The sequence below is a fragment of the Oncorhynchus masou genome, chromosome 25, assembly GCF_036934945.1.
Source record: "Oncorhynchus masou masou isolate Uvic2021 chromosome 25, UVic_Omas_1.1, whole genome shotgun sequence".
In the NCBI taxonomy this organism is placed as follows: domain Eukaryota; kingdom Metazoa; phylum Chordata; class Actinopteri; order Salmoniformes; family Salmonidae; genus Oncorhynchus; species Oncorhynchus masou.
This window is the reverse complement of record NC_088236.1, coordinates 16509074-16525039: the sequence shown is the minus strand read 5'-3', so window position 1 is coordinate 16525039 and position 15966 is coordinate 16509074. Positions and strand designations below refer to the sequence as shown.

Below are 15966 nucleotides of genomic sequence, written 5' to 3'. Positions count from 1 at the left end.
TTCATACCTCTGACACCTCCTTTGTCCCACTTCCCTCACATGCGGTGACCTCACCCATTACAACCAGCATGTCCAGAGATACAACCTCTCCTATCATCACCCAGTGCCTGGGTTTACCTCCGCTGTACCCGCACCCCATCATACCCCTGTCTGCGCATTATGCCCTGAATATACTCTACCACGCCCAGAAATCTGCTCCTTTTATTCTTTGTCCCCAACGCTCTAGGCGACCAGTTTTGATAGCCTTTAGCCGCACCCTCATCCTACTCCTCCTCTGTTCCGCGGGTGAAGTGGAGGTAAACCCAGGCCCTGCATGTCCCCAGGCACCCTCATTTGTTGACTTCTGTGATCAAAAAAGCCTTGGTCTCATGCATGTCAACATCAGAAGCCTCCTCCCTAAATTTGTTTTACTCACTGCTTTAGCACACTCTGCCAACCCTGATGTCCTTGCCGTGTCTGAATCCTGGCTTAGGAAGGCCACCAACAATTCTAAGATTTCCATACCCAACTATAACATTTTCCATCAAGAGAGAACTGCCAAAGGGGGGGGGGGAGTTGCAGTGTACTGCAGAGATAGCCTGCAAAGTAATGTCATACTTTCCAGGTCCATACCCAAACAGTTCGAACTTCTAATTTTAAAAATGAATCTCTCCAGAAATAAGTCTCTCACTGGTAGCGGACTGCTACCGACCCCCCTCAGCTCCCAGCTGTGCCCTGGACACCATTTGTGAATTGATCACCCCCATCTAGCTTCAGAGTTTGTTCTGTTAGGTGACCTAAACTGGGATATGCTTAACACCCCGGCAGTCCTACAATCTAAGCTAGATGCCCTCAATCTCACACAAATCATCAAGGAACCCACCTGGTACAACCCTAAATCTGTAAACAAGGGCACCCTCATAAACATTATCCTGACCAACTGGCCCTATGCAACTGCTCAGGGAAGTCAGGAACCAATACACGCAGTCAGTCAGGAAAGCAAAGGCTAGCTTTTTCAAGCAGAAATTTGCATCCTGTATCTCTCACTCCAAAGTGTTCTGGGACACTGTAAAGTCCATGGAGAACAAGAGCACCTCCTCCCAGCTGCCCACTGCACTGAGGCCAGGTATCACGGTCACCCCCGATAAATCCACGATAATCGAAAACTTCAACAAGCATTTCTCAACGGCTTGCCATGCCTTCCTCCCGGCTACTCCAACCTCGGCCAACAGCTCCACCCCCCCCCCCCCCCCTCCCCGCAGCTACTCGCCCAAGCCTCCCCAGCTTCTCCTTTACCCAAATCCAGATAGCAGATGTTCTGAAAGAGCTGGACCCGTACAAATCAGCTGGGCTGGGCGTAACATAGATTTTTCAATTGTGTTATTGGCTGTACCTTTGTGTAACTCTGTGTTGTTGTTTGTGTCGCACGGCTTTGCTTTATCTTGGCCAGGTTTCAGTTGTAAATGAGAACTTGTTCTCAACTGGGCAACCTGGTTAAATAAAGGTGAAATAGAAATTTAAAATAAATAAAATGACTTTCCTCTGAAGAGAATAGTTTCTGAAAGCACTGTACATGCAGGTATCTTTTCTTGGTAAGAAACCATATAGTTTTTACAAGAAAGCTAAGATGTCTATCCCCATTAAGGATAAGGATGGAAACATTGACCATGTCATCCTTCTATAGATATACACTAAAGGGCCTGAATGTGCTACCACTTCCATTCTGGTTCACAGGCTAGATGGTCCCGTAGCCATAACACATTGTGTTTATCAGACTTTTCCAGGGTGTTGCTTGTTTGTTGTTAGATAGTAGAAAGGCCCCATAGGCCCCTAATGTAGACTAATATCCACTAATAACTGTGTGTGTGTGTTGTAAAACAAGGGTCCTATGAGATCTTCCATAGACTAATAAAGGCAGTGCTTGGCCCCTTGATGCCAGTTTTCCTGGAAGTGTATGTGAAAGGCCTGCTTTGTCTAGCTCCAGGGCCTGAGCAGGGTTATGGGGATACGTCAGTTCCCCCTGAAGTCCCATAGAGGATTAATATGGAGGTTCACTATAAGCCAACAGTATAGTGAGGTGTAGTTGTAACTTTGTCCATGTGAGGGTTATGGGGGAGTACCAGAGCAGTGAAGCGGTTAATAGTGAACCCATAGATATCATAATAAGGGTTAATATGGAAGCAGCATGAGCCAACAGTAGTGTACTGCACAAGTAACTGGGCAAGGTTATGGGGCTATATCAGCAGTGATGGAGTTAACTCTGTACTCAAGGTCACAATATCAACAACAAGCAGATTGTTATTTGAACAAAGCAACACTTTGCTGTTTGAACAAAGCAACAGCAGCAAGGTCCCTCTATCTGTGCTGCCCAGTAGAATATACATAGTTTTTTTTCTGGGCAGAGTTTCTATATAAAACCAACTATTTCAAATGAACATTGTACAGTTTAATCAAGCTGTGGATGAAGACTACAATGACTCAGCACTGTGTACTACACTAGAAAAAGAGAGAGACCGAGACAAAGAAAGAAATACAGAGAGAGAGAGAAGTAGAAAGAGAGAGACAGTGAAAGAGAGAGCGGGAGACAGACAGAGAGAGTGAATTTGACTCAAAACCAAATGTGTTCCACCACTCCACCCTGGACTTGAACAGACTTTACGACCAGGTCCACCTATACAACAGTGCCCATCTTCGCTCTCGCACCCTAAAGGATATTGCTCTCAAACTCAGCCACACTTCTTCACACAGGAGCAACAGATACACCCTGCTCAGACCAGCGAGACACTCTCCCAGACCAGAAGGACCCCCCAGCCTGGACAAATACATATAGAGGGGTCACGTCAAGAAGACCTACATCCAGACCACAACACCACCAGCCACATACACACCCAAACCAATCAACACCCCCCGCAAGTCAACCATTCCCACACCCCATTTAGGCCCCCTCAGATCAGACGTATGCCCCCCACTCCCGGGGCGGAAGGGTAGCCTAGTGGTTAGAGCGTTGGACTGGTAACCGAAAGGTTGCAAGTTCAAATCCCCGATTGACAAGGTACAAATCTGTCACTCTGCCCCTGAACAGGCAGTTACCCCACTGTTCCTAGGCCGTCATTGAAAATAAGAATTTGTTCTTAACTGACTTGCCTAGTAAAATAAAGGTAAAATAAAAAAATAAAAAATAAAAAAAAGAGGGCCTCAACATGGAAGTCACACATACACCCAGGCCGTGAGCGGGAAAACAGGCCCAACCCACACACTAACCCAAGCCAATGGCATGTGCCAGATTCTCAGCAGGCTCTTCTCACACTTACTGTCCTGAGGCCAAACCACATGACCAACAACATTGGACACTTTATGGAACACAAAGCCCTAATGATCTCGTCCTGCAATATCCAAGGCCTGAGGTCATCTGCCTGAGAGCAGGAACCTGGGCTTCAAGGAAATCAGAATACAGACATTATCATCCTACAAGAAACATGGTATAGAGGAGATGGACCCACTGGTTGTCCTCTAGGTTACAGAGAGCTGGTAGTCCCACACTCCCAGGTGTGAAACAGGGAAGGGACTCAGGGGGTTTGCTAATTTGGTATAGAGCAGACCTAATTCACTCGTGAATTAATGAAAACAGGAACATTTTACATTTGGCTAGAAATTCAAAAGGAAATGATCTTAACAGACAAACATGTCCTCCTCTGTGCTACCTATATCCCCCCACTAGAATCCCCATACTTTAATGAAGACTTCCCCTCCAGGATGGAGAAGCTATCAATAATTTCCAGGCCCAGGGACATGTACTAGTCTGTGGCGACCTAAATGCCAGAACCTGACAAGAACCTGACACCCTCAGCACACAGGGTGTAACGGCTGTTGGTGAAAGAATGTGAGGACCAAGGTGCAGCATGGTACATGTTCATGTTTTTTATTGACACTGAACACTAAACAACAAAATAACAAAGGGAATAACCAAACCAGTCCTGAAAGGTGAACAAACACTAAACAGAAATCAACCACAAAACACATGTGGGAAAAAGCTACCTAAGTATGGTTCTCAATCACAGACAACGATAGACAGCTGTCTCTGATTGAGAACCACACCCGCCAAACAACAAAGAAATACAAAACATATCAAATTAACATAGAATGCCCACCCTAGTCACACCCTGGCCTAACCAAAATAGAGAATAAAAGCATCTCTACGGTCAGGGCGTGACACAGGGGGACAAACACCTGCCTGGATGTGACCCCTCCCATATACCCCCTAGGCACAACTATGACAACATAACAAACAAAAACGGGTCACAACTCCTGCAGCTCTATTGCACCCTGGGTATGTACATAGTCAATGGTAGGCTTTGAGGGGACTCCTATGGTAGGTAGACCTATAGCTAATCACTTGGCAGTAATACTGTAGACTATTTTATCACTGACCTCAACCTAGAGTCTCTCAGAGCGTTCAGTCAGCCCACTGACACGCTTGTCAGATCACAGCAAAATCACAGTCTACTTGAACAGAGCAATACTCCATCATGAGCCATCAAAGCCATAAGAAATTAGTAATATTAAGAAATGCTATAGATGGAAGGAATATAGTGTGGAAATTAGGCAACAACAAATTAAATCTCTTTTAAACAACTTCCTGGACAAAACTTACCAATGTAATAGTGAATGTGTAAACTTGGCAGAAAATCCTAACAGTATATTTGACCTCTAGCTTCCCTATCAAATCAGAACATCTCAAATGGAAAACGAAAAACAATGACAAATGGTTTGTCCAACCAAAAACATAGATACCCAGAAAACCTGAGTCTATACCTTCACTATGGTGAATCACTAAAACAATACAGAAATATACTATGCAAAAAGAATGAACAGCACGTCAGAAATCAGCTCCATGTAATTGAAGAATCCATAGACTCTAACCACTTCTGGGAAAACTGGAGAACACTAAACAAACAACAACACAAATAATTATCTTTCCAAAATGGAGATGAATGGATAAACAACTTCACCAATCTTGTTGGCTCTATAACAAAGAACAAACAGCAAAAACATGATCAAATACAAATCTTAGAATCAACTATTAAAGACTACCAGAACACAGTGGATTATCCAATTACCTTGAATGAACTGCAGGACAAAGTAAAAACCCTATAACCCAAAAAGGCCTGTGGTGTTGATGGTATCCTCAATGAAATTATAAAATATACAGACAACAAATTCCAATTGGCTATTCTTAAACTCTTTATTAACATCATCCTTAGCTCTTGCATCTTCCCCAATATTTGGAACCAAGCCCTGATCACCCCAATCCACAAAATGACCCCACTACTGTGGGATATACGTCAACAGCAACCATTGGAAAATCCTCTGCATTATCATTAACAGCAGACTTGTTAACTTCCATTAACTTCCTCAATGAAAACAATGTACTGAACAAATGTCAAATTGACTTTATACCAAATTATCGTACAACACACCATGTATTACCCTGCACATCCTAATTGACAAACAAACAAACCAGTCTTCTCATGCTTTGTTGATTTCAAAAATGCCTTTGACTCAATTGGGCATGAGGGTCTGCTATACAAATTGATGGAATGTGGTATTGGTGGAAAAACATACTACATTATAAAATCCATGTAAAAAAACAACAAGTTTGCTGTTAAAAGTGGACAAAAATACAAAATTGTCTTCCCACAGGGCTGTGGGGTGAGACAGGGATGTAGTTTTAGCACCACCCTCTTTAACATATATATCAATGAATAGGCGAGGGTACTTCACCCGACCTCACCCTACTAGAATCTGAAGTCAAATGTTTACTGTTTGCTGATGAGCTGGTGCTTCTGTCACCAAACAAAGAGGCCATACAGCAGCACCTACATCTTCTGTACAGATTTTTCCAGACCTGGGCCCTGACAGTAAATCTCAGTAAAACCAAAATAATGGTGTTCCAAAAAAGGTCCAGTCGCCAGTACAACAAATACAAATTCCATCTAGACACCTTAACCATAGAGCACACAAAAAAACTATACATACCTTGGCCTTAACATGAGTACCACAGGTAACTTCCACAAAGCTGTTACCGATCTGAGAGACAAGGCAAGAACGGCCTTCTATGCCATCAAAAGGAACATAAAATTTGAAAAACGAATTAGGATCTGTCTAAAAATACTTGATTCAGTTATAGAACCCGTTGCTCTTTATGCCCTACCCAAGAATTCACAAAATGGAACAAACACCAAATTGAGAGACTGCATGCAGAATTCTGCAAAAATATCCTCTGTGTACAACGTAAAACGCCAATGTCACTCCCTGACCTTAGAGAGCTTTTTATGTCTCTATTTTGGTTTGGTCAGGGTGTGATTTGGGTGGGAATTCTATGTTCTATTTTCTATGTTTTTGTATTTCTTTGTTTTGGCCGGGTATGATTCTCAATCAGGGACAGCTGTCATTCATTGTCTCTGATTGGGAATCATATTTAGGTAGTCCTTTTTCCCCTCCTTTCAGTGTGGGTAGTTATCTTTGTTAGTGGCACTATAGCCCTGTGAGGTTCACGGTTGTTTTTCTGTTTCTTGTTTTGTTGGAGACATTTTAAATAAAAGGAGAAATGTACTCTCACCACGCTGTACTTTGGTCTACTTCCAAAGACAACCAAATAATGCATGCAGAACAGAACTAGGCCGATACCTGCTAATTATCAACATCCAGAAAAGAGCTGTTAAATTCTACAACCACCTAAAAGGAAGCGATTCCCAAATGTTCCATAACAAAGCCATCACCTACAGTGAGACGAACCTGGAGAAAGGTTATCCAAGCAAGACAGTCCTGGGGCTCTGTTCACAAACATAAACAGACCCCACAGAGCCCCAGGACAGCAACACAATTAGTACCAACCAAATAATGAGAAAACAAAAAGATAATTACTTGACAAAATGGAAAGAATTAACAAAAAACAGAGCACACTAGAATGCTATTTGGCCCTAAACAGAGGGTACACAGAGACAAAGCTTTGACTATGTACAGACTCAATGAGCATAGCCTTGCTATTGAGAAAGCCCGCCGTAGGCAGACCTGGCTCTCAAGAGTAGATAGGCTATTTGCGCACTGCCCACAAAATGAGGTGGAAATTGAGCTGCACTTCCTAACCTCCTGCCAAATGTATGACCATATTGGAGACACATATTTCCCTCAGATTACACAGATCTACAAATAATTTAAAAACAAACCCGGTATTGATAAACTCCCTTATCTACTGGGTGAAATTCGACAGTGTGCCATCACAGCAGCAATATTTCTGACCTGTTGAAGCAAGAAAAGGGCAACCAATGAAGAACAAACACCATTGTAAATACAACCCATATTTGTTTATTTATTCTCCCTTTTGTATTTTAGCCATTTGCACATCATTACAACACTGTACATATACAGTGCCTTGAGAAAGTATTCGGCCCCCTTGAACTTTGTGACCTTTTGCCACATTTCAGGCTTCAAACATAAAGATATAAAACTGTATTTTTTTGTGAAGAATCAACAAGTGGAACACAATCCTGAAGTGGAACGAAATTTATTGGATATTTCAAACTTTTTTAACAAATCAAAAACTGAAAAATTGGGCGTGCAAAATTATTCAGCCCCTTTACTTTCAGTGCAGCAAACTCTCTCCAGAAGTTTAGTGAGGATCTCTGAATGATCCAATGTTGACCTAAATGACTAATGATGATAAATACAATCCACCTGTGTGTAATCAAGTCTCCGTATAAATGCACCTGCACTGTGATAGTCTAAGAGGTCCGTTAAAAGCGCAGAGAGCATCATGAAGAACAAGGAACACACCAGGCAGGTCCGAGATACTGTTGTGAAGAAGTTTAAAGCTGGATTTGGATACAAAAAGATTTCCCAAGCTTTAAACATCCCAATGAGCACTGTGCAAGCGATAATATTGAAATGGAAGGAGTATCAGACCACTGCAAATCTACCAAGACCTGGCTGTCCCTCTAAACATTCAGCTCATACAAGGAGAAGACTGATCAGAGATGCAGCCAAGAGGCCCATGATCACTCTGGATGAACTGCAGATATCTAAAGCTGAGGTGGGAGACTCTTTCCATAGGACAACAATCAGTCGTATATTGCACAAATCTGGCCTTTATGGAAGAGTGGCAAGAAGAAAGCCATTTCTTAAAGATATCCATAAAAAGTGTCTTTTAAAGTTTGCCACAAGCCACCTGGGAGACACACCAAACATGTGGAAGAAGGTGCTCTGGTCAGATGAAACCAAAATTGAACTTTTTGGCAACAATGCAAAACGTTATGTTTGGCGTAAAAGCAACACAGCTCATCACCCTGTACACACCATACCCATGGTCAAACATGGTGGTGGCAGCATCATAGTTTGGGCCTGCTTTTCTTCAGCAGGGACAGGGAAGATGGTTAAAATTGATGCGAAGATGGATGGAGCCAAATACAGGACCATTCTGGAAATCACCCTTGGTTTGGGGCTCCATGCAAGATCTCACACTGTGGGGCATCAATGATCATGAGGAAGGTGAGGGATCAGCCCAGAACTACATGGCAGGACCTGGTGAATGACCTGAAGAGAGCTGGGACCACAGTCTCAAAGCAAACCATTAGTAACAGTCATGGATTAAAATCCTGCAGCGCACGCAAGGTCCCCCTGCTCAAGCCAGCGCATGTCCAGGCCCGTCTGAAGTTTGCCAATGACCATCTGGATGATCCAGAGGAGGAATGGGAGAAGGTCATGTGGTCTCATGAGACAAAAATAGAGCTATCTGGTCTAAACTCCACTCGCCATGTTTGGAGGAAGAAGAAGGATGAGTACAACCCCAAGAACACCATCCCAACCGTGAAGCATGGAGGTGGAAACGTCATTCTTTGGGGATGCTTTTCTGCAAAGGGGACAGGACAACTGCTCCGTATTGAGGGGAGGATGGATGGGGCCATGTATCGTGAGATCTTGGCCAACAACCTCCTTCCCTCAGTAAGAGCACTGAAGATGGGTCGTGGCTGGGTCTTCCAGCATGACAACGAACTGAAACACACAGCCAGGGCAACTTAGGAGTGGCTCTGTAAGAAGCATCTCAATAGAAAATATTTGGAGGGAGCTGAAAGTCCGTATTGCCCAGCGACAGCCCTGAAACCTGAAGGATCTGGAGAAGGTCTGTATGGAGGAGTGGGCCAAAATCCATGCTGCAGTGTGTGCAAACCTGGTCAGGAACTACCGTAAACGTATGATCTCTGTAATTTTAAACAAAGGTTTCTGTACCAAATATTAAGTTCTGCTTTTCTGATGTATCAAATAATTTGATCATGCAATAAAAATGCATATTAATTACTTAAAAATCATACAATGTGATTTCTGGATTTTTGTTTTAGATTCCGTCTCTCATAGTTGAAGTGTACCTATGATAATGATTTCAGACCTCTACATGCTTTATAAGTAGGCAAACCTGCAAAATCGGCAGTGTATCAAATACTTGTTCTCCCCACTGTATATTGAGAAAGAGAGACAGAGATAGAGAGACAGAGAAAGAGCGTGAGATAAAGTCAGAGAGAGAATGAGGGAGAGAGCGAGAGTGACTGTCCCCTCTGCCAGCTGTAATGTGGGCTCTGTTCACAAACACAAACAGACCTCATGGAGCACCAGCAGAGCAATACAATGAGACCCATCCAAATCATGAGAAAACAGAAAGATAATTATTTGACACATTGGAAAGAATCAACAAAAAATGTGGAATATTATTTGGCCCTAAACAGAGAGTAGCAGAATACCTGACAAATGTGACTCAAGAGATAGACAGGCTATGTGCCCACTACCCCCATCATGAGGAGGAAACCGAGCTGCACTTCCTAACCTTTGGCCAAATGTATGACCATATTAGAGACACATATTTTCCTAAGATTATCTATTAGGTGAAACACCACCAGTGTCACGCCCTGACCTTAGAGATCCTTATTTATTCTCTATATTTGGTTAGGTCAGGGTGTGACTCGGGTGGGAGAATCTATGTTTTCTATTTATTTGTCATTTTTGCCCAGTGTGGTTCCCAATCATAGGCAGCTGTCTATCGTTATCTCTGATTGAAGATCATATAATAGTTGTAATATTCCGTTTGGGTTTTGTGGGGAGGTATTTTCTGTTTAGCTGTTTTGTTTGCATGACAGAACTGTCCGATTTTGTTTTTCTACTTTGTTATTTTGTTGCGGTGTTCAGTTTTATATAAAATTATGAATGCCTACCACGCTGCATCTTGGTCTCATTCCAAACAACGAACGTTACAACCAGTGTGTCTTCACAGCAGAAAGATTTGTGACCTTTTGTCACAAGAAAGGGAAACCACTAAAGAACAAACACCATTGTAAATACAAACTATATTTATCTGTTTATTTATTTTCTCTTTTGTACTTCAACTATTTGAACATTGTTACAACACTGTACATAGCCATAAATTAACATTTGAAATGGCTCGTTTAAAAACCTTGTGAGTGTAATGTTTACTGCTCACTTTTTTGTTTTTTTCCCTTGTTTCTTGAGATAGAGAGGTCATGAGCTCCTGAACATTTCTGTAAAATACCAGATTTAGAGTTAGATTAACATAACCACTTTTTTTCATGAGGACCTATAAAAGGATACTACTACCCTCTACATCATAACCTTCATTTTAAACCAAAACTCCTAACATACAACCTGTATATTGGACACAATTACATGGAAGGTGTTTTACCACCAAGGAGTATCCAACAAACCTTCTGGCAAACTAACAACAGCAGAAACACAGCAGAAACCTAAAAATGCCATCCAACCTGGAACTAGGTGAGTAATGTTCAATCTCAAACAATGTTTAAAGCCAATAAGTAAATGCCATTACAATAACCTAGATATTATACTTCCAAGCTTGCTAGTACTATCTTCAATTAGCACTGAAGTGTGAAGTGAGAGGTGTGAAAGCCCTTGAACCAACAATGTCAACAGAGAATTACAAATTCAGAGGCCCTCTGCCCTATGGCGTCCTTACCTCCCAGTGCAGAGCCTATCATAGTACAGAACAGACTACAAACAGATGCTCTTCAGGGACAATCCAGAGACTCTATTTGCAGACTGGGAAAATGAGCAACTTAATTTTCCACATGCACAATCCCCTGGGATGGAACAGTGCTATAAGAGCACACTACCCCTCCGTCAAGAGACAGGGTATTGGCCCAGGGTGGAAACTCAGAATCCTGGAACACGAAGCCTCAATTTGTTCAAGGTTGGAACAGTGGTCGTGCAGGGAAACTTCAAACACGTCCAACAATACTTTTACAGAATCAAAAAGATTGTACAACAGGAGAAGCTCTTCACCCACACCAAGTGAGTCGGTTCACACCCCCACAGATGAACAACCCCAAGAGGAGAGTCCCCCCCCCAGCATAGAGCACTACAAACCTATTGAAATGAGGGATGAATTCACCCAGCTGGAGGTAAGGCAGGTGGAACTCAAACAGTATTTTTAAATTTAACGAGGCAGGTCAGTAAAGAACAAATTCATATTTACAATGACGGATTACCCTGGCCAAACCCAGACGTCACTGGGCCAATTGTGTGCCGCCCTATTGGACTCCAAATACCAGCCAGATGTGATACAGCCTGGATTCAAACCAGGGACGGTAGTGACGCATCTTGCACTGAGATGCAGTGCCTCAGACAGCTGCAGTAAATCAACACACTCCAGTCAGCACAGACACAGACAACAGTCCAGCATAACTATACCCCCTCAACTAGACCCAGAGACCAGGAGGGGGAGAGATGTGGACTTTGGTGAGACACTCTTTATTTTGGTGAGACAACTTCAACAGGACAAAGCGGAAGAGAGGAAGGAGCAATAGTCAGTGGCAGGAAACGATAAAAACCCTAGAGTAGGAGAGAAAGCTGAATGAGGTGAGAAAGATGAGGTGTGACAGAGAACAACCCATGAAAGAGCTGGCCACTCCCCCAGAGAAGCCAGCAGAACATCCCGACCCAGTCCCTGACCACAGCCTCGACATCCCAGCAGAACAGCCCAGACCCTGACCACAGCCTCGACAACCCAGCAGAACAGCCCAGACCCTGACCATAGCCTCGACACACCAGCGGAACAGCCCAGACCCTTACCACAGCCTCGACACCACAGCAGAACAGCTCAGACCCTGACCACAGCCTCGACACCCCAGCAGAACAGCCCAGACAGAAAATATAGATGAAGAACCACCAACCCAGCAAACCACACCCCCTCCTAGCGGCACATATGAAAACCATTCTACACCCGTTAAGGACACGTCAAAGTCACAGATTGTACTCCTTATGGACTTGAATGGGAAATACATACAAGAACATTTACATTTCCTCAAACACCTAGCGCGCCCTAGATCTGCTGTCTGATCCCAGCCACATCCTAATTCACACAGGCACAAACGACCTGAGAGCACAGCAGGAAAGGGTGGCCACAGCATTCAAGGGACTGCTTGAAAAAGCTTCTTCCACTTCCCCCACCTTTATGAGTGCAATATTTACTGTTTAATTTCTAATAGTTTTTTGATTATGGTTTGAGTCTTCTCACTTTTGTTCATTTCACTTGCTTTGGCAATGTAAACATGTTCCCCATATCAATGAAGCCCCATGGAATTGAGACATAGAGAGAGAGAGACTGAGTGAGAGAGACTGAGTGACAGAGACTGAATGAGAGAGACTGAATGGGAGAACAGAATTTGTTGTGTTATTCTCTCTGCTGGAAGAGACATGTCAATATAGTCAGTTGTGGAGAGGAGAAGAGTCCTTTCATTTCTCAGAAAGGACTATGACAAAAACACTAAGAAACATGTATAGTCTCACAGGCACTATACATCTCACTCTATCACACACACACACACACACACACACACACACACACACACACACACACACACACACACACACACACACACACACACACACACACACACACACACACACACACACACACACACACACACACACACACACACATACACAAACATCCATCCGTATCTCAATGCAGTATCAATCTGTCGGGCATATTATTGAGGGCTTACAGTACAGTCCCCTTCTGCTAAGCCCTGCTATCTGCAGGCCACACACGTTCTCTCTTTCTGTCTCTCAAACACACACACACAGCTCTAACATACCGCTCTCGTTGGGGCACATCTGATTAAGTCAGCTCTGTAAATTAGTCTTCACAGATGAGGGAGATATTAAAGGAGGAGAGGAGAGAGGAGATGAGAAGGGAAGAAGGGAAGCAACAGGTTACAGCAAGAGAATAGGGGGGGTAGAGGAGTTTGAGATTATCAACAGTGTAGGTAAAGCAGGCCTCAGGGCAATCCAAGCCGTCTGTCAAACTAATTACTATCTCTCTATTAAATCAAAGGTCCAGTGATCTACAGAGCTGGAGAGCAACCCTGTACTCAAGTTAACACACATTTTCTATTCCATAAGATGTCTCGTGTACAAATAGTAGTTGTAATAACGTATTGCATCAACAAAATAACACTGACATCTTAGACATGCAGAGCATGTGCATGTGCTGCCGACCACCTAACATGTGCCTGAGCACACATACAAACACAAACACATACGCACGCACACTCACACAGGCCATGCACACACGTGTATGGTGCAGTAACTGGGCCTGTGGATTCCTCCTGCTACAATCGTCAGTTAGCTAGACAGGCTTTGTAACTAACATCCAGCCATTGGAGTATGGAGAGGAATACCTTATTCCTCCTATCCAGGGTCCGCATGCATGGCTCTGCTCACACCTGATGTTATGCACACACGCACGTGCTAGGACGCACAAAAACACGTGTGACTGCACACACATGCACATGAAAACACACTGTTTCTCTATAGATATGGATGGATGGATGTGAGCAGTATAGGCTCTACTGTGCAAATGGCACAAGCATTTCATATATTTTCTTTTACATGAATCATGGGGTTCAAAAACCTATAATGTATACTGAACAAAAATATAATCGTAGCACGTGAAGTGTTCGTTTCATGAGCTGAAATAAAAGACCCAGAAATGGTCCATACTCATACAAAGCTTATTTTTCCAAAATGTTGCAGACAAATGTATTTACATTCTCCTTTGCCAAAATAATCCATCCACCTGACAGGTGTGACATATCAAGAAGCTGATTAAACAGCATGATCATTACACAGTTGCACCTTGTGCTGGGGACAATAAAAGGCTACTCTAAAATGTGCAGTTTTGTACCACAACACAATGCCACAGATGTATCAAGTTTTGAGGGAGCGTGCAACTGGTATACTGACTGCAGGAATCTCCATCAGAGCTGTTGCCAGAAAATTGAATGATCATTTATCTACCATAAGTGTCGTTTTAGAGAATTTGGCAGTACATCCAACTGACCTCACAACCTCACCACATGTAACCACGCCAACCCAGGACCTCCACATCCAGCTTCTTCACATGCGGGATGGTATGAGATCCACCCGGACAGCTGATGCAACTGTAGGTTTGCGCAACCGAATAATTTCTGCACAAACTGTCAAAAATGTCTCAGGGAAGCTCATCTGCTCATCTGCGGGCTCATCATCCTCACCAGGGCCTTGACCTGACTGCCGTTCGACATTGTAACCTACTTCAGTGTGCAAACGCTCACCTTCGATGGCCACTGGCACGCTGGACAAGTGTGCTCTTCACGGATGAATACCAGTTTCAATTGTACCGGGCAGACGGCAGACAACTTGTATTGCGTCATGTGGATGAGCGGTTTGCTGATGTCAACGTTGTGAACAGAGTGCCCAATGGTGGGGTTATGGTATGGGCAGGAATGAGCTACGGACAATGAACACAATTGCATTTTATCAATAGAGATTTGAATGAACAAATATACTGTGATGATATCCTGAGGCCCATTGTCGCGCCATTCATGCGCTGCATTACCTAAGTTTCAGCATGATCATGCACAGTCCCATGTCACAAGGATCTGTACACAATTCCTGGACGCTGAAAATGTCCCAGTTCTTCCACGGCCTGCATACTCACCAGACATGTAACCCATTGAGCATGTTTGGGATGCTGTGGATTGCTGTGTACGACAGCGTGTTCCAGTTCCCGCAAATATCCAGCAACTTCGCACAGCCATTAAAGAGGCGTGGGACAACATTCCACAGGCTACAATCAACAACCTGATTATCTCTATGCGAAGGAGATGTGTCGTGCTGCATGAGGCACATGATGGCCACACCAGATACTGACCTTTAAGGTATCTGTGACCAACAGGTGCGTATCTGTATTCCCAGTCATGTAAAATCCATAGATTAGGGCCTAATTCATTTACTTCAATTGACTGATTTCCATGTATGAACTGTAACTCAGTAACATTTTTTAAATTAATGCATTTATATTTTGTTTCGTATATTTAATATCTATATTTTTCACCATCTACAATATTTAAAGTGCAATTCTAATATAAACATGATAAAAATGTTGAGAGGGGGGAAAGAGCGAGGGAGAAACACAACACAAGTAAATGAACGCCAGCCAGCAAATCATTACTACTATAAACCCACCAGTACCATGACACTACATTATGTTGTGCTTGTAATTTCTGCCCTGCATGTGGACAGGAGGACAGTTCTCATGTGTTCTTGTCATGATTCTATGTAATAGCTTCTAGAACCTCCATGGTGTTCCGGGAGAGAGCAATACCCACTGCTGGGTGTCCTATTGCTGGAGCACTGTACAGTGCAGTGTATGCACGCACACAAACACCGAGTGTAAGTTCAGTAGGCTGATCTCATTCTATCTTTACAATTGATCAGCTGAAGTATATAATAGGCCTGCACTGTGTTCTACTGTCTGATACTGTATTCTACTGTCTGATACTGTGTTCTACTGTCTGATACTGTATTCTACTGTCTGACACTGTGTTCTACTCTCTGATACTGTGTTCTACTGTCTGACACTGT

The 15966-nt window shown here is 43.3% G+C and overlaps 1 pseudogene; it reads right to left on the bottom strand.

Annotated features, from left to right (window-relative positions):
* Nucleotides 1–15966, bottom strand: part of LOC135513594 (F-box/LRR-repeat protein 17-like) — a 558551-nt pseudogene that overhangs the window by 169122 nt on the left and 373463 nt on the right.